At 40.4% G+C, this 19,568-nt stretch overlaps 1 pseudogene; it reads right to left on the bottom strand.

Moving 5' to 3' along the window:
• Positions 1 to 1,550: 1,550 nt before the first annotated feature.
• Positions 1,551 to 19,568, bottom strand: part of LOC142674706 (phosphatidylinositol polyphosphate 5-phosphatase type IV-like) — a 35,594-nt pseudogene continuing 17,576 nt past the window's right edge.

The raw sequence follows: 19,568 nt of genomic DNA, 5'->3' as shown, positions 1-19,568 counted from the left end.
AAGATCCAGCAAAAACTACGGAATATGTCACAGTATATACTGTAGTATCAGTTAGGGGTGGAAAATCTGGATTCGACAGACACAAGAAGAGATGACATATTGTCCTGTTCTGAACCTGGTCTTCTGGGTGATATTGATGCCCTGGTGACCACATTGATGTCTCTTCTGTGACAGATGTTGTAGAAATGTTAAGTCTCGCCATTGGAATTCTTGTAAGATGGCGGATTCTGCCCTTGGTTGTTATTGGTGTTGATGTTCTGTTGATATCTGCTGACTTGTTCTGGGGGGAGAAGCACACAACCCTATTAAATATTGATCATTCAGGCTGCTTGATAAATATAGAGAGGGGACACATCCAGAGGAACTTACCTTTCTATCAGCATTGATGGTGGCTCCTCCGGTGACAGGGAGCGCTATTCTCGCCAGATGTACTGCGGAATTGATGTTTATGCTGCAAGACAAATATTTGCTATTAATGTTCTATAATGTGTGTTTCTTAGCAGACACAAAATCTAGAAGACTTTTTAAGGTGATTTGAGGTAAATAAATTTCTTAATTGATCCTTGGCGTCACACTACAAACCTTGAAGATGGTTGATGCAAGCAGTGGGTCTGACCTAGAGCTGTGCTCGGTATTGGTTCAGAGTGCACAAGACCTATAGGAGGTGCACGAATAGGGTCCCAACCCAATCGTATGTAGAGAAGTATTCGGCACACAGACAAATATGATTCAAAACTTCTTTTGTTTTATTTGTATTGTATTCAAATGCCATGGGCGGAGTGCAACGTTTCGGTCCTAGAAGACCTTCGTCAGGCACTGGAACCCTGTTGGCGTGGATGTATCCTGCTGATGAGCACTGCTGTTCATATCGCGGCTTACCGCGCCAAAAACGAGCGGTAAGCCGCGATAAGAACAGCAGTGCTCATCAGCAGGATACATCCACGCCAACAGGGTTCCAGTGCCTGACGAAGGTCTTCTAGGACCGAAACGTTGCACTCCGCCCATGGCATTTGAATACAATACAAATAAAACGAAAGAAGTTTTGAATCATATTTGTCTGTGTGCCGAATACTAGAGCTGTGCTCTTCAGCATGTTACCGGAACTTTCTAATATTCCGATGTTTTATGCCCCGGAGATTGTAACTGTTCCTTAGGAGTCCTGCAAGATGCCAAGTAATGTCTTCCATCAATAGCAATGTTTCTTGTATCCATCATTTTTGCTTAGAAGCTAATGCATCATAAAATCCAGTTGTTCCATCCATTCAGATGACCGGTTCCTTTAGGAAACTCATTGTACTATACTACATACATGCTTACAGTTGGGGAAGTTGTTCCCCAAAGCCCACAACCTTCATTCAGAAATGAAAACGTGTCTAAATACAAGGAGTTGGAATTTTAAGATTGAAAATACTTATTTACACTTTAGTTAAATTAGTTGATAAAATAAATTACAGATACAGAGGAAAACCTAAGAGATGGAAGAACATTTTCACCGCAAACATAATAGACAACTACAAAGCTCTTACCTGTAAGGACATGAACAGATGCAGCTACTTTTTTTGTCCTTTCCTCCTAATGCCCGTTACATAGATTTTACGATCAAAGCGTCCACCAGCCAAGGGGATGCTGGAATGAGAAATATATTTATGTAAGACATATGATAATGTTAGCAGGTAACCACACTTTGCTTAGTTTCACATCCTATAATCCTCCAGTACTGTTACCAAGGTGTACAGCCACCTGCCCCAAAGTGTGAGCTCTGGCTATAAGGACCATGTAGTAATGACGGCTACTGAAAGTATCATACCAACAACATGGAGGAAAACATGACTTACTCATCTGAACCGGGCCTGATCTTTACTTCAAAGATGCCAAAAACAGGTCGGTGGTCTGAGGTCTTCAAAACAGGGCAAGAGTCGTATCTCAGGACTCGCACATCTCCCTCACATTGGCTTTTAAACAACACCCTGTCCTGTAGAGGTCATGAAAATAACAAATATCATTAGTGAAATCATATTATAATAGATTATTAAACTGCAAAACAACACAGACCTAAATGTTGGGCCTACTTTATTTATATTGCAAAATATTGAGACTTTATTGCATTTTAGGTTTGACTTGGTCACACAGATTTCATTAAATAAGTATCCTTGACCCATACTGGGCAACGACATATTACACTGGGAAACTGTGATGACAAACTCACTACATAAAAGTAAAATTAACTGAAAGCTTTGTTCATAAGAAATTACTCTTCCAGCTATAAAAATAACAATTCATTACATTGGGGGAGGGGATTCATTATATAATGGGTGCTCTGGCCCATGGATTCTATTGTCTCTCAAGCTCTGTAGACCTGGAAATAAGATATCTTACCGTATATGATGGAATTCTCTGCTTTGCTGATGTATCATAGGTGTCTGTGCCAATGTCAAACTTATATGTAGGAAGGAAATCAATGGTGTGCTCCTTGAACCCTAGAAATATGGACCCTTAAGTTGAAAGAAAAAAAAGTAGTCAGTATTAAAAAAAAAAAGGAGCAATTGATAATTTTAGCACTATATAAGAATTTGGGGAACATATCAACCATCATGTCAGTGATTTGTATTAATCTGTGGAAGTGGTTGTGGTATTAAAGGGGTTTTCCAACTTCTAACAACTAATGACATACTCACCAGATAGGTCATTAGTACATGATCTGTGGTGGTCCGACACCCGGACCCTGCACTAATCAGCTGGTCCGGTGCCTTTGAGCACCGGACGTACATGCCGGATGCAGTTGGCGCCGGCCACGGAATTGCAGCCGAGCTGCAGTACTGCAACTCTGCTCCTATTCAAGTGAATAGGAGGCAGACCTGCAGTTATGCATCATGGCAGCTATGCTATGTAAGGAGCCAACTGCTACCGGCTCCGTACATAGCATTGTGTGGCATAACATCCGGTGCCCGCAGGCCACTGGAGCAGCTTAACGGTGCAGCGTCCAGGTGTCGGACCCGCACCGATGATATACTGATGACCTATCCGGTGGATAGGTGATCAGTTGTCAGAAGGTGGAGAACCCCTTTAATGAAGGTTGAGGAGTGATAGAGATCTGTCTACTAGTAAATATACCATTGTTCTTGGCTTCATTCAGATGGTCGTGTTTGAGGAGACTGGACATATCTTTTCCCTCGATCTTCTGCAGAAGAGATTCCACATTTTTTCTGTCCTCTTTAAGTTGAAAATTGAGGTCTCCAAACCAAAACACCCGATCAAAGCGGCTGGTGACGTCCACTGTAGAATAAAAATAAATAAAAAAATTATAGCACATGACTGCATTAGACTCAACGGAGACAAATAGAGAGATAAAAGGATCCATAGGTTCAACCACATAAGTAATACTCACAGGCATTGGAGTTGATTCTTTCCGGAATAATTTGAGGCAGACGGAGACCCTCAGTAATGGTTTTATAGTCCTGGATCCTCTTGTTGACTGCCCCAACTGCCAACAAAAAAATACATATTAGCAGTGGCGGATGATCATATGGGCGGCCCCAATCGCATATTATTTTCAAAAAAACACATTGCAGCGCGCCACCGCCGCTAATGGAGAGGAGGGGTGGGTGTGAGGGATTATACGGCCGCACCGTCCGCCCTGCTGCCTCTCAGAGGGGGAGGCGGCGCAACTGAAACCAGCCGCCGCCACCCCCTCCTGCACTAATTCTACCTGCGTGTATCTGTATTACTGGCCACTCACAACATAGAATGAGATTGATAGATTAGAAAAAGTTTGATCAAACTGGAACAAACCTTTTATTTTTACCAAAACATAAGTACAGATCTCTTGATATCATCCCATATATTTCAGTTAATTATCAAATAGCAGCAATTTTATACAAAGTAAAACTGTACATGGTCATATATTAATATTGTAAATACTTACATCTCAGATGTGAATTAATAAAAAGGAAAGATGTTCCAAAGACGGTGAAGGCAACACCCAAGGCTCCTTTAGTTTTCACATGGTGGAATAGCCTGGTTGTTACATGGGTGTGCTCTACCTCTGTATAAGAAATTAAACACAAAAAGACGGGTCAGTGGTTAAGAGTACTACATGCAACAATGGAATAGAAATTATTTCCAATTAAACTATGGAAATATTACTAGAACATAATTTCATGCTTTGTAACTGTGGTGTGAACTTTTAGATCTCCAATACTCAGAAGTCAAGAATCTGAGAGCCAAGCTCTTAGGCATCTAAGTCTAATAACTAAATAAGATGTTCCAGCTAATGACTACATTCAAGACTTCTTATGTAGACGTAGGAATGTGAATCTTACCTGAGCAGAACCAGATTAGTTCCCGTCGAACAAAGATGGTGAGATACAGGACTCCGAGCCCGGAGGAGTGGTATAATACATAGTGTGGTCCAAGGGTCTCCTGTAATTTTATCTCCCATTCCCGTCTACAAGAAGACACAATTTCAGATTTACATATTAATAAATGACACAAGATTAAGATACTCAACTCATCTGTATCAACACTCCATATAATAATAACCTCTGGGGATACATTTTGAAAATTAAGGAGTGATAATACAATAAGTAGAGCATTGAGAGAGAATTTGTATCAGCCGCCCTGCTGTCCATCTGCAGTCATAGGCTGGTGTAAGACAACCTGAGAAGACTTACCTGTTTGGACATCCTTCCTGAACGCCAATAACATAAATGTCTTTCGTATCATCTGATGGTAACAGCAGATCCTCCACATTTTGCGGGTAATCCTGTTCAAAATATACAAACATTAATATTGTATACAAAGAGCGCCAACTCAACTGACATAGGGTAGAATATAACCTGTCTATGTAATATTCAACTACAAACTAAAGAGACATGGTTACTGGCCCATTTCATCCAACTTGAGCTCGGGCACACTGATGGGTCACAATAAATATTGTACATTACTTCTCACCTTTCCCTCCATATTCCAGGTGGCAACATATAGTCTCAACCGTCTATCTGGGAAATAGCGATCCAGTTCTCTAGCGCCGATCACAGCGCTGCTGCCAAAGTTTCTGTGAAGATATGGGGAGAATTAAAGATCTAGTGACTGTTATACCACAGCTCTGGATATCTGAGCAATGTATGAGAATTATTAGTTACATACCTTTTACGGATATTTTTGGAGCGCAGGCGGGTCAGCAGGCTGAATGCGCTCTTCTTGGTGTTCTTTGATGTAATGTCACAATATTTGCTGTGACTAAGATCGCTGGATTTTTCATCTGCCATATCTTTGATGACAGAAAACTTCTGGAGCGAGATGTTAGGCTCCTCCATAGTTGGTATGTCTCCCATCAGATTTCCTTCATCAGGAATTTGGGAGACGTGATATTTCTTAGATTTTTTCCAAAAGGGCATGGTTGTTTAATGCCCGGGTGCAAAACTGCACCAATGTCCTTGGTAGAAAACCAGGAGACAGTCAAGATAGAATTTGACTAATCGCCTCTAGTTCTCCGAAAATAGGACAAATCGCTAACCGTATAAGCAACACAGTAAGTAACACAGTGTCAATCCAACAGCAAGACCTAGAAAGACCAGAAAACTATAAGGGAGTCGTTACTTGTGATGAAACTAGCTGGAAAAATTAGTTATTAAATAGGGTATTCCTATAACAGAATATTGTCAATCATAAGTGTCAGAGGATCACATGACCTGGGAGCCCCTGTTGATAACATTGCATTAGGTTTGGAAGCTGAAACAATGTATTGGTTGTTAAATTGACCATATGGCATTTTAAAGGGTTGAATTTTTTTTTATATTAATTGATAACCAGAATTTAGAACCTAAGTAATTGGAGTTAGTAATAAATACTTTTTATTGTTATCTTTTTTATTGTTATTATTATTATTATTATGATTATATACATAATTATTAATTTCAATTGTTAATAAGGACACGTTTCCAGGGGATTAGCACTATCCTTCTACAATTTAGTCTGACGAATGCTATTAGGCTGTTTATTCCTGGACTTACTAATATTTTATTACTAAAAAAATAAAAAAATAAAAAAAAAGCAATACTCCTTATAATCATTTATTTATGTACATGATTCAAACATCAAATAGTTTAAATCTTGTAATAAAACCAATACTACCATAGACGCAGTAAGAAACACGGCTATCTAGACTCATCTCAAGACATCACAATAGCGGCACCTGATGTAGGTTGGTTGCATAGCCATACCAGCTAATATTCAGGATTGACCTGATATATAAATAGTATAGTCTACAGACAGAAAACCTAAAATTCATAAATATGAATTCCCTTATAAACATTTATTATGAGAATTACTGGTGTTATAAACTGGAGGGTGTGATAATAAGTTCCCAGAGATTCACATTCTTTGCTTTGTGGTTGCTTTATGAATCTACCAGCAGAATACAGACACCAATTTCTGTCTGCAATCTGCATTCTGTCTATGGAGCAGATGTGACAGGCCACAATATTGCTATTTAAGCAATTTCCTAGTGTATAAGTATGCCAAATAAAAAACACAAATAACACGACAAACACTAGAATTACATGTAAGAATCCAATATTCATAAAGAGACTGATAGATGAGACTGTTCTAGAGACGTAGCAATGATAAAGTACTTACCGTACCGATCACATCCACCTGATAAATGACAGCCCTCTGGCCAGCACTATACTTTATACCTAAGCTCGGTGACATCACAATAGATATACACTCGGTACACTACAGTATATGGCCAAAAGTATATGGACACCAATGGTTGAGACACTGATGTTGGGCAAAAAGGTCTGGCTCGCAATTGCCTTTCCAATTCACTCCAAAGGTTTTGTTGGGATTGAGGTCCGGGTTCTGTGCAGATACGCAAGTTCCTCCACATCGAACTTGTCAAACCATGTCTTTAGGGAGCCTCTTTGTGCACAGGGGCACAGTCATACTAGGACAGGAAAGGGTCTTACCCAAACTATTACCACAAAGTTGGAAGCATACAATTGTTTAAATAGTCTTATTAACCCCTACTGGAAAAATGGGGATTTAATCCAACCCCTTACAAACAATCCAGACCATTATACAAACTTCACTCCATTTTATAATAGGCACTATACAGTCCAGTAGGTAGCATTCTCCGGGCAGGCACAAAACGCAAATTCGTCCATTAGATGGCCAGATAGTGAACCGTGATTTATTACTCAACAGAACATGTTTCCCATGCTCCAAAATTCAACAGCGACGTGTTTTACACCCATCCAGCTGATTATTGGCTCAATAATTAGGAGAGGTGTCCAAATACTATTGGCCATATAGTGTAGGTGGATTACCTAACTACACTCGTTATAACTTACAGATCTTAATATGGCATTTTCAATGGCTTTTACATGTTTTTTTTATATTACTTGATCAAAATTCTGAATGTTATTACATTGTGTTAATTTATGGAATTCTTTTTAGGGAATTTACACTAATATAAGGACTTACTACATAACAGTCCCCTAAATATGACCATACTGTAATTTCTCCTTTACAATCGAGAGACAAAATAAGTTCTCAGGGCTGCAGGGAACCAAAATGATGTGCTGTTACCCTGCAAATCTATTATCGGCTGAATGTAGGCTGCCATTTCTTACAGCCTGTGTTCTTTCTATGATATTTAAGCAATTCAATTGTATAATGAAACAAAAAAAGATATTACAACCTCTAATAAACCATATCTTGAAGACATGGATTCAATGTTCCTAATATAATGGATCGATCAGAGTCAGGTACAGATAGAGAAATGATAGAGAACTTACCGGTCACATCCAACTGAGTGACAGCTCTGTGACCAGCATCATTGCATATACACAAGCTCTATGACATCACAATAGATGCTTTTATGACCTCACCCATAATTTGCATATTTCAATTATAGATTTACCATCATTAATAGTAGTGACATCACAATAGATATACCCGGCGTGAGCTGCTTTTATGACCACACACATAATTTGCATATTTCAGTATGGCTTTAACAATATTTTTAATGTTTGATTGTTATTTATATTTTGAATGTAGTTTCTATATTCATAATGTTTCCGTGGACAGACTCTTACCCAGTACTGCCAAGAAAGGAGATCAGGGATAGAATTAAAACCCATAATAAATTGTAAAAGTCGGAGATATGGTTCAGTCTTGGTGCATGGAACTTGTAATGTTCATCTCTCACAGTTGGTTTAGTGTGTGTCTAGTTATTACAATCTGGACGGATCTGCAGCTGCTGAACATCTGATAGATAATAATTTCTGTCTGTGTGACATTGAGGAAACAATTAATATTATATTAAAATACATAATCTTTGTAATAAATATGACTAAAAACCTGAAGACCCTCATAAGGTGCTGGGGCTCTGCACCAGTAAGAACATCCTACATGCTGCATCTCCTGTGCTCAGCTCTCGAGGGAATAAAGAGGTGGTAAGAATCGATCTATTCATCCTGAGAGGAGACGGTCAGACCTGATGTGAACGTATTCAGCATAAATAGCTCAGAGATAACTGCACATAATCTCTGCCAGTTGCTCTCCTGTTCTAAAAAGTAGATCTGTGGCACCAGAAGGCGGATAACTTCGGGAACCAACTAAGTTGGAATAGTATATAGATCATAGGCCTCCCAAGAGGGGGTAGAAGACCAACACCCAGATGTATTCATGAAAAATGGCTGCATGATATTTTTATGGATACCACATTCTCTGCAGCATTTGAAGTCAAGAGGACCAAAGAATTCCTGCCTGGTCCCTTAATCCGGGTCACTCCTAAAACCATTGCTGGCCCATTAGGTAAACTGTAAAGACAGGGAGCGACATCAAGAAATGCTTAAGTGATTTACAAATGTCTCATGTCCTCATCATCCAATGGTTGCCAGTGAACCTCATATAACTACAGTATTTATGAAACCCATTAATACCTGAGAAATCCACAGCATGTAGAAGGTTCAAGGTGTTTCTTTTATTAGTCATTAATTAAGTGAATAATTTGTCATAATAATGTTTATCGGGCATAAATATTCCTATATTTCTCAAGTTAGCGGAGTTATATGTGATCCCAGAAATGCACCAATTATCTTTCTAAGCCAAGCTCCGTTTTTCTGATAGAGAGTTCATTCCCTGCTTCCCTTTACACAGCTTTATTGAAATAATAAAATTCTGGGTGCCTGCAGGTACAACTAGGGCAGCTTTCTGTATATGGATTTACTGCATGTTGCATTGCACTAAGTGGAAGTTATATAAATTTATATACAGCAAACAGTACACAGAGACAGCTGCAGAAAGCAGGAATTTTATTATTCAAAGGGGTTATCTGGGTTTTTAAAACTGATGGCCTGTACTTAGGATAGGCTGTCAATATTAGAGCGGGGTGGGTTCGACTCTTGTCACCCTCGCCGATCAGCTATTTGAAGGGTCTGCAACCCTTGTATGAGAGCTGCAGCCTCTTCATTGTTTTCATGGTTTACCTTCTCATTCGTATTAGCACGTGCTGTTACATTTTTAGTGGCTGTGCACGGTATTGCACCCCTGTCCCATTAAAATTAAGGGGTCTTGTTAGTAATTGAATTATAAAAGCTGTAAGGTTTGGAATCTTAATTTATATAGGAGTCCTGTTTAAATTCTGAATTTATATAGGGGTCTGGTCTGGGGTATGAATTAATTCTTGTTACTTAAAATGCTGGGAATTGCTGCAGAAGCAATCGGCCAAAATAGTCTGGGCAGCAGACTCTGCATTTATTATGGCAAGTCGTCATAACAATCTTGGCTGGAAAGGGAAGAAAAGGAAAGAGAACGTCTACAATCAGCGAAGACGTCACCTGTGAGTCACTGGATTTAATGAGGACATGTCAATCCTCCAAACATGTCTATTTTAGCAAATGTTTGTATGCTTTTACCTATCCAAGCGATTGTAAGATTCTTCTCTCGTGACACATTGGACTTTGTTACTGGTAAAACTTGGTAGATACATTCAGTATTTATTTGTGAAAAACACTAAAATTTTGCGAAAATTGCGAATTTTTACAAATTTCTATGTATCTGTTTGTAATACATATGGATATACCACACAAAATAGTTACTAATTAACATTTCCCATATCTCTATTTTAGATTGGCATAGTTTTTTGAACATCCTTTTATTTTTCTAGGACGTTACAAGGCTTAGAACTTTAGCAGACATTCTCACACAAATTTCAAAAGGCTGTTTTTACAGGGACCAGTTCAGTTCTGAAGTGGCTTTGAGGGGCCCATACAATACAACCCCCCATAAAGCACTCCATTTTAAAAACAGTACCCCTCAAAGTATTCAAAACAGCATTTAGAGATTTTCTTAACTCTACAGACCTTTCACAAGAATTAGAGCAACGTAGGGGTGAAATTTACAAATTTCAGGTTTTTTTGCAGAAATACATTTTTAATCCTTTTTTCTCTGTAACACGGAAGGTTTTACGAGATAAACACAACTTAATATTTATTGCCCAGATTCTGCAGTTTTTAGTGTGCTAATTTACTGAAGCACAGGCCTGAGAAGCAATATAGTGCCTAGAGGATCTTGGGGCCTTCTTATTATTAGATTATATTTTATGTACCATGTCAGGTTTGAAGAGGTGCGATGCCAAAACAACGGAAACACCCCAAAAAAGTCCCCATTTTGGAACCTACACCTAACAAGGAATTCATCTTGGCATATAGTGAGCATTTTGACTAGAGATGAGCGAACCGGGACAACCGAACCCGGTTTCGGTCCGAACTTCTGGAAAAGTTTGGTTCGCAGCGAATCCGAACTTCACCGGGTTCGGCCGAACCCGTTTTGACCGAACCCGGTCAAAAATATTATACAAATCGGCAGCCACTTGTCTCTATCAATCACTGATAGAGAAAAGAGGCTGCTGATTAAAAATAAAATAAAAAGCATTTCATACGTACCTGGTCGTTGTCTTGGGGACGAGTCCCTCTTCTTCCTCCAGTCCGACCTTCTTTTCTGACGCGGCATCCTGTGATTGGCTGCAGCGCTCACATGGGCTGTATCGTCATCAAGGAATGTCGTGCCGGATGTCGAGAGGGACGCGTCACCAAGGCAACGGCCAGGAGACCGGACTGGAGGAAGCAGGGAGTTCCCGGTAAGTTTGAACGTCTTTTTTTTTACAGGTTACTCTATATTGTGATCGGTAGTCACTGTCCAGGGTGCTGAAACATATACTGCCGATCAGTTAACTCTTTCAGCACCCTGGACAGTGACTATTTACTGACGTCGCCTAGCAACGCTGTCGTAATGACGGGTGCACACATGTAGCCACCCGTCATTACGGGGCCTCATGCACACGACCGTAAAAACACCTGTTATTACGGGTCGTAATTACGACCCGAAATAGCGGGCCCATAGACTTCTGTTAGCCACGGGTACCTTCCCGTTTTCTCACGGGAAGGTGCCCGTGCCGTTAAAAACATAGAACATGTTCTATTTTTTCATTTTACAGGCCGTGCTCGTAATTCCGACTCGTAATTACGAGCACGGCCGGGCACGGCCGGCCACGGGCAGCCGGCCGCTTTTGCGAACCGTGCTGTCATTATAATTATAGCAGCACGGCCCGTAAAATAGAACATGTTCTATTTTTTTTAATGGAACGGGCACCTTCCCGTGAGAAAACGGGAAGGTACCCGTGGGTAACAGAAGTCTATGAGCCCGTTATTGCGGGTCGTAATTACGACCCGCAATAATGGGTGTTTTTACGGTCGTGTGCATAATGGGAGCACGGCTCGCAAAAACGAATGGCTGCCCGTGGCCGGCCGTGCTCATCTCCTGAAATACTCTGTGCTGCCTTAAACTTTGTGGACAGGTCAGGATCCTGTTTCTTTTAAATGCTGCTAGGCAACCCGCTCGATCCACTATATAAGGCTGCGCTACAGTGCAGCATTTAAAAGAAACAGGATCCTGACCTGTCCACAGAGTTTAAGGCAGCACAGAGTATTTCAGGAGATGAGCGTGCAGATTCAGTGCTGCTGTGAACTCTGCTCTTACCATTACGTAGCTCTCAGTCTGTTACCTCTCCTCCACTACTGTCCTCAATAACACCTTCATGATTGGCAAGTCACCACGTAACGGTAAGAGCAGAGTCCACAGCAGCACAGAATATTTCAGGAGATGAGCGTGCGGATCTTGTGCGGGGTGGTGACTTGCCAATCATTTAAAGGTGTTCTTGAGGACAGGAGTGGAGGAGAGGTAACAGACTGAGAGCTACGTAATGGTAAGAGCAGAGTTCACAGCAGCACAGAATATTTCAGGAGAGGAGCGTGCAGATTCTGTGCTGCTGTGAACTCTGCTCTTACCCTTACGTAGCTCAGTCTGTTACCTCTCCTCCACTCCTGTCCTCAATAACACCTTCACATGATTGGCAAGTCACCACCCCGCACAAGATCCGCATGCTCATCTCCTGAAATACTCTGTGCTGCTGTGAACTCTGGTCTTACCATTACGTGGTGACTTGCCAATCATGTGAAGGTGTTATTGAGGACAGGAGTGGAGGAGAGGTAACAGACTGAGAGCTACGTAATGGTAAGAGCAGAATTCACAGCAGCATAGAATCTGCACGCTCCTCTAATGAAATACTCTGTGCTGCTGTGAACTCTGCTCTTACCATTACGTAGCTCAGTCTGTTACCTCTCCTCCACTCCTGTCCTCAATAACACCTTCACATTATTGGCAAGTCACCACCCCGCACAAGATCCGCACGCTCATCTCCTGAAATACTATGTGCTGCTGTGAACTCTGCTCTTACCATTACGTGGTGACTTGCCAATCATGTGAAGGTGTTCTTGAGGACAGGAGTGGAGGAGAGGTAACAGACTGAGAGATACGTAATGGTAAGAGCAGAGTTCACAGCAGCACTGAATCTGCACGCTCATCTCCTGAAATACTCTGTGCTGCCTTAAACTCTATGGACAGGTCAGGATCCTGTTTCTTTTAAATGCTGCACTGTAGCGCAGCCTTATATAGTGGATCGAGCGGGTTCCCCAGCAGCATTTAAAAGAAACAGTGTGTGTGTTTGTGTATGTGTGTGTTTGTGTATATATGTGTGATTGGGTATGTGTCTTTGTCTGTTTTTGTTTTTATATGTGTGTTTGTGTATATGTGTGTGTGTATTTATGTGTGTTTGTGTATATATGGGTGTGTTTGTGTATATGTGTTTGTGTATATGTTTGTGTATATGTGTGTGTATTTATGGGTGTATTTGTGTATATGTTTATGTGTAGATGTTTGTGTGTGTGTGTTTTTGTATATGTGTGTGTTTGTGTATATGTGTGTATATGGGTGTGTGTTTATGTGTGTGTGTTTGTGTATATATGGGTGTGTTTGTGTATATGTGTTTGTGTATATGTGTGTATTTGTGTATATGTGTGTGTTTGGGTATGTGTGTTTTTGTTTGTATATGTGTTTGTGTATATGTGTTAGTTCGTGTATATGTGTGTGTTTGTGTATATCTTGTTGTGTTTGTGTATAACTGTGTATATGTGTTTGTGTATATGTGTGTGTGTGTTTGTGTATATGAGTGTGTTCGTGTATATGTGTGTGTTTGGATATGTGTGTTTTTGTTTGTATATGTGTGAGTTTGTGTATATGTGTGTGTGTTTGTCTGTTTATGTGTGTGTGTGTGTGTGTGTGTATCTTGTTGTGTTTGTGTATATATGTGTGTGTTTGTGTATGGTTGTTTGTTTGTGTGTGCGTGTATATATGTGTGTAGGTGAGTAGAAGTATTGGTATTGTTCACATTGATAACTGTTTTTTTTATGTTGTTGCAGATTTTGATGTACCGATTGGACTACATCTTCGATTCGTTGGACTACTGCGTAGATCTACGTTTTTTCAAATTTTAATAAAATGGTTAACGAGGGTTTTGTTGGGGATTTCTTATTTCAATAAAAAAGAATTGTCTTTGTGGTTTTTTTTAAACTTTATTAGTGCCTAGATAATGGCAGTTGGCTGATTGACAGCGTCCATTATTAAGGCGGTACTTAGTGTTAGCCGGTGCAGAGGCTAGCACTAACCACCTATTATTACCCCGGTACCCACCACCACCAGGGGTGCCGGGAAGATCTTGGTACGATCCAGTACCCGACCATCTGTTGTGATGGTCGGGTACTGGGGCGGCCGTAGGCTGGTATTATGAGGCTGGGAAGGGCCAAAAACAGTGGTCCTTCCCACCCTTGTAATGCTAGGCTGCTGCTGCTGTGTTGTATCGGGCTGGTTATAAAAATGGGGGGGACCCCCACGTCGTTTTTTTTTTTAATTTAACAAATTTAACAATAGACGGGTCCCCCACATTTTTAATAACCAGCCATATACAAGGCCGCAGCAGTCTAGCATTACATGGGTGGGAAGGGCCACTGGGTTTGTCCATTCCCAGGCTAATAACACTGTTGTATGTGGCTGGTTATGATAAATTGGGTGGAACCCCACGTCTTTAAAAAAAAATAAAAAATTAAAAAAAATGACGTGGGGTCCCTCCCACTTTTATAACCAGCCAGATACAACACAGAAGCAGCAGCCTAGCATTACAAGGGTGGGAAGGTCCACTGTTTTTGGCCCTTCCCAGCCTCATAATACCAGCCTGCGGCCACCCCAGAGCCCGACCATCACAACAGATGGTCGGGTACTGGATCGTACCTGGCTCTTCCCGGCACCCTTGGTGGTGGTGGGTACCGGGGTAATAATGGTGGTTAGTGTTAGCCTCTGCACCGGCTAACACTAAGCCTCGCCTTAGTAATGGATGTTGTCACTCAGACAGCGGCCATTACTAAAGTGGTAGTAATAAAATTTGAAAAGAAAAAGACAAAGATATAGATAAAATATTTTATTGAAATAAAGCACCCCCAACACAACCCTCATTAACCATTTTATTGTAGAAAAAAAAAACGTCATCTAAGTAGTCTTCGAAAACGACGTAGTCCAAACACCAAACCTGTCAGGCTTAGATTCAGTTTAATGTGTGATACTGACGGTTATACCATGTATAGAAGCCTGCCGCGAAGTTGACTTAGATACAGGGCGCCAGCAGACAGTATCATACATGGCCATACAGACATATATACAAACAAACATACATGCAAACATACATACATACATGCATATATACAAACATACATACAAGCATGCACATATATACATGCAAATATACATACATGCAAACATACACACATATATACATACATACATGCAAACTATCATACATACATACATGCATACACACACACACATGAAAACATACATACATACAAACAAACATACATACATGCATATATACAAGCATGCACAAATATACATGCAAACATAAATACATGCAAACATAATTACATACATGCACATATATATATAAACATACATGCAAACATACATGCAAAAAAAAAATGCAAACATACATACATTCACATATATACATACATACATGACAACATACATACATACATGCAAACATACATACATGCAAACATACATACATGCAAACATACATACATGCATACATACATGCAAACATACATACAAACATGCAAACATACATACATGCAAACATACACACATGCAAACATACATACTTACATGCAAATATATACATGCAAATATACATACACACATGCACATATATACATACATGCCAACATACATGCACATATATACATACATACATAAATACATACATAACAACATACATACATACATACATACATACATACATACATACATGACAACATACATACATACATACATACATGCAAACATACATACATGCAAACATACATACAAACATACATTCATGCAAACATACATACATGCAAACATACATACATGCAAATATATACATGCAAATATACATACACACATGCACATATATACATACATGCCAACATACATGCAAACATACATGCACATATATACATACATGCATACATGACAACATACATCCATACATACATACATACATACATACATCTATGACAACATACATACAAACATACATAAATGCAAACATACATACATACATACATGCAAACCTACATACATGCAAACATACACACATGCAAACATACATACATACATATATATTCATGCAAATATACATACAAACATGCACATATATACATACATGCAAACATGCATGCACATATATACATACATACATACATGACAACATACATACATACATACATACATACATACATGCAACCATACATGCAAACATACATTCATGCATCATTGGGGTACAAACTGTATTCTGCAGATGATTTGCACCTAAATGGAAGGGGGTCCGCTGTGCTGGGGGAGAGAATTCTAGCTGGGGTGGCGGAGTATTTAAACTAGGGCTGAGGAGGGAGGCCAATGTAGGAAATAAAGGGGTAGTTAGGTTAGAGAGGGGTCAGACTATATTGGTGGGGGGAGAAACAGACGGTGGGGAGAGGACTAGGCAACAAGATAAGGAGATCCTTTCGTTACAAAACAGCAGTGAAAATAAAAAGGCCCAAATGTCAAATAATCACATTTCTGATACTGAAAGTGAAACATTTAAAGGCAAGTTAAAGAGGCTCTGTCACCAGATTTTGCAACCCCTATCTGCTATTGCAGCAGATAGGCGCTGCAATGTAGATTACAGTAACGTTTTTATTTTTTAAAAACGAGCATTTTTGGCCAAGTTATGACCATTTTTGTAGTTATGCAAATGAGGCTTGCAAAAGTCCAAGTGGGTGTGTTTAAAAGTAAAAGTCCAAGTGGGCGTGTATTATGTGCGTACATCGGGGCGTTTTTAATACTTTTACTAGCTGGGCGCTCTGATGAGAAGTATCATCCACTTCTCTTCAGAACGCCCAGCTTCTGGCAGTGCAGATCTGTGACGTCACTCACAGGTCCTGCATCGTGTCAGACGAGCGAGGACACATCGGCACCAGAGGCTTCAGTTGATTCTGCAGCAGCATCAGCGTTAGCAGGTAAGTCGATGTAGCTACTTACCTGCTGATGCTGCTGCAGAATCATCTGTAGCCTCTGGTGCCGATGTGTCCTCGCTCGTCTGACACGATGCAGGACCTGGGGAAGTGACGTCACAGCGTGATCTCTCGAGAACACGCTGTGTCTGCACTGCCAGAAGCTGGGCGTTCTGAAGAGAAGTGGATGACACTTCTCATCAGAACGCCCAGCTAGCAAAAGTATTAAAAACGCCCCGATGTACGCCCATAATACACGCCCACTTGGACTTTTACTTTTAGGGTATGTTCACATGAGGGCATCCGTTACGGCTGAAATTACGGGGATGTTTCAGCCTGAAAACATCCCCGTAATTTCAGCCGTACCGGCATGTGCAGGCGCTTGAATGCCGTGTCCATTACGGCCGTAATTAGCGCTGCTATTCATTGGAGTCAATGAATAACGGCTCCAATTACGGCCAAAGAAGTGACAGGTCACTTCTTTGACGCGGGCGTCTATTTACGCGCCGTCATTTGACAGCGTCGCGTAAATATACGCCTCGTGTGAACAGACAAACGTCTGCCCATTGCTTTCAATGGGCAGATGTTTGTCAGCGCTATTGAGGCGCTATTTTCAGACGTAATTCGGGGCAAAAACGCCCGATTTACGTCCGTAAATAGGCCGTGTGAACATACCCTTAAACACACCCACTTGGACTTTTGCAAGCCTCATTTGCATAACTACAAAAATGGTCATAACTTGGCCAAAAATGCTCGTTTTTAAAAAATAAAAACGTTACTGTAATCTACATTGCAGCGCCTATCTGCTGCAATAGCAGACAGGGGTTGCAAAATCTGGTGACAGAGCCTCTTTAAAGTGTATGTTCACAAATGCCAGAAGTCTAGCAAGCAAAATGGGGGAGCTGGAGGCCTTAATACTGGAAGAAGATATAGATATAGTTGGTGTTGCTGAAACATGGCTGGACTCTTCACATGACTGGGCTGTAAATCTACAGGGTTTTACACTGTTTCGGAAAGACAGGGCAAATAGGAAAGGCGGTGGTGTATGTCTGTATGTGAGAAGCGATATGAAGGTGAGTGTAAATGAGACATTAGAGGGTGAAGACTGTGAGGAGGTTGAAACCTTGTGGGTGGAATTACAAAGGGAAGTAAACACTGAAAAAATTACTTTGGTGTAATCTATAGACCCCCCAATATAACTGAAGAGATAGAAGGTCAAATATATAAACAAATGGAGCGGGCTGCACAGGCGGGTACTGTTGTGATAATGGGAGATTTTAATTATCGGGATATTAATTGGTGTCATGGTTCGGCTTCAACTGCAAAGGGGAGACATTTCCTCAACCTGTTGCAGGAAAATTTTATGTGCCAGTTTGTGGAAGACCCGACTAGAGGTGAAGCTCTGTTGGATCTGGTCATTTCTAATAATGCAGAGCTTGTTGGGAATGTCAATGTTTGTGAAAACCTTGGTAACAGTGATCATAATATAGTTATATTTTACCTATACTGTAAAAAACAAACGCAGGCTGGGAGGGCAAAAACATTTAATTTTAAGAAAGCCAATTTCCCCAGGATGAGGGCTGCAATTCAGGATATAGACTGGGAAGAACTAATGTCAAATAATGGGACAAATGATAAATGGGAGATTTTCAAATCTACTTTGAGTTATTATAGTGCAAAATGTATTCCTACAGGTAACAAGTATAAACGACTAAAATTAAACCCCACATGGCTTACACCTTCTGTAAAAAGGGCAATACATGACAAAAAAAGGGCATTTAAAAAATACAAATCTGAGGGTACATCTGCAGCCTTTGTAAAATATAAAGAGCTTAATAAAATCTGTAAAAAGATAATAAAATCAGCAAAAATACAAAATGAAAGGCAGGTGGCCAAGGACAGTAAAACAAATCCTAAAAAATTCTTCAAGCATATAAATGCAAAAAAGCCCAGGTCTGAACATGTAGGACCCTTAGATAGTGGTAATGGGGAGTTGGTCACAGGGGATCAAGAGAAGGCAGAGTTACTAAATGGGTTCTTCCGCTCTGTATATACAACAGAAGAAGGAGCAGCTGATGTAGCCGCTGCCGGTGCTGTTAATATATCAGTTGATATACTGAATTGGATGAATGTAGATATGGTCCAAGCTAAATGAAATAAAATAAATGTACACAAGGCCCCGGGACCAGATGGGTTACACCCTAGAGTTCTTAAAGAGCTTAGTTCAGTTATTTCTGTCCCCCTCTTAATAATATTTAGAGAGTCTCTCATGAGTGGTATAGTGCCAAGGGACTGGCGCAGGGCAAATGTGGTGCCTATTTTCAAAAAGGGCTCTAGGTCTTCGCCGGGTGATTATAGACCAGTAAGCTTAACATCAATTGTGGGGAAAATGTTTGAGGGGCTATTGAGGGACTATATACAGAATTATGTGACAATAAATAGTATTATAAGTGACAGCCAGCATGGTTTTACAAAGGACAGAAGCTGTCAAACCAACCTGATTTGTTTTTATGAAGAGGTAAGCAGAAGCCTAGACAGAGGGGCCGCTGTGGATATAGTGTTTTTGGACTTTGCAAA

Source organism: Rhinoderma darwinii (genome assembly GCF_050947455.1).
Source record: "Rhinoderma darwinii isolate aRhiDar2 chromosome 2 unlocalized genomic scaffold, aRhiDar2.hap1 SUPER_2_unloc_11, whole genome shotgun sequence".
Taxonomy (NCBI): domain Eukaryota; kingdom Metazoa; phylum Chordata; class Amphibia; order Anura; family Rhinodermatidae; genus Rhinoderma; species Rhinoderma darwinii.
The sequence above is the reverse complement of the archived record's forward strand: the minus strand, read 5'-3'. Positions and strand labels throughout refer to the sequence as shown.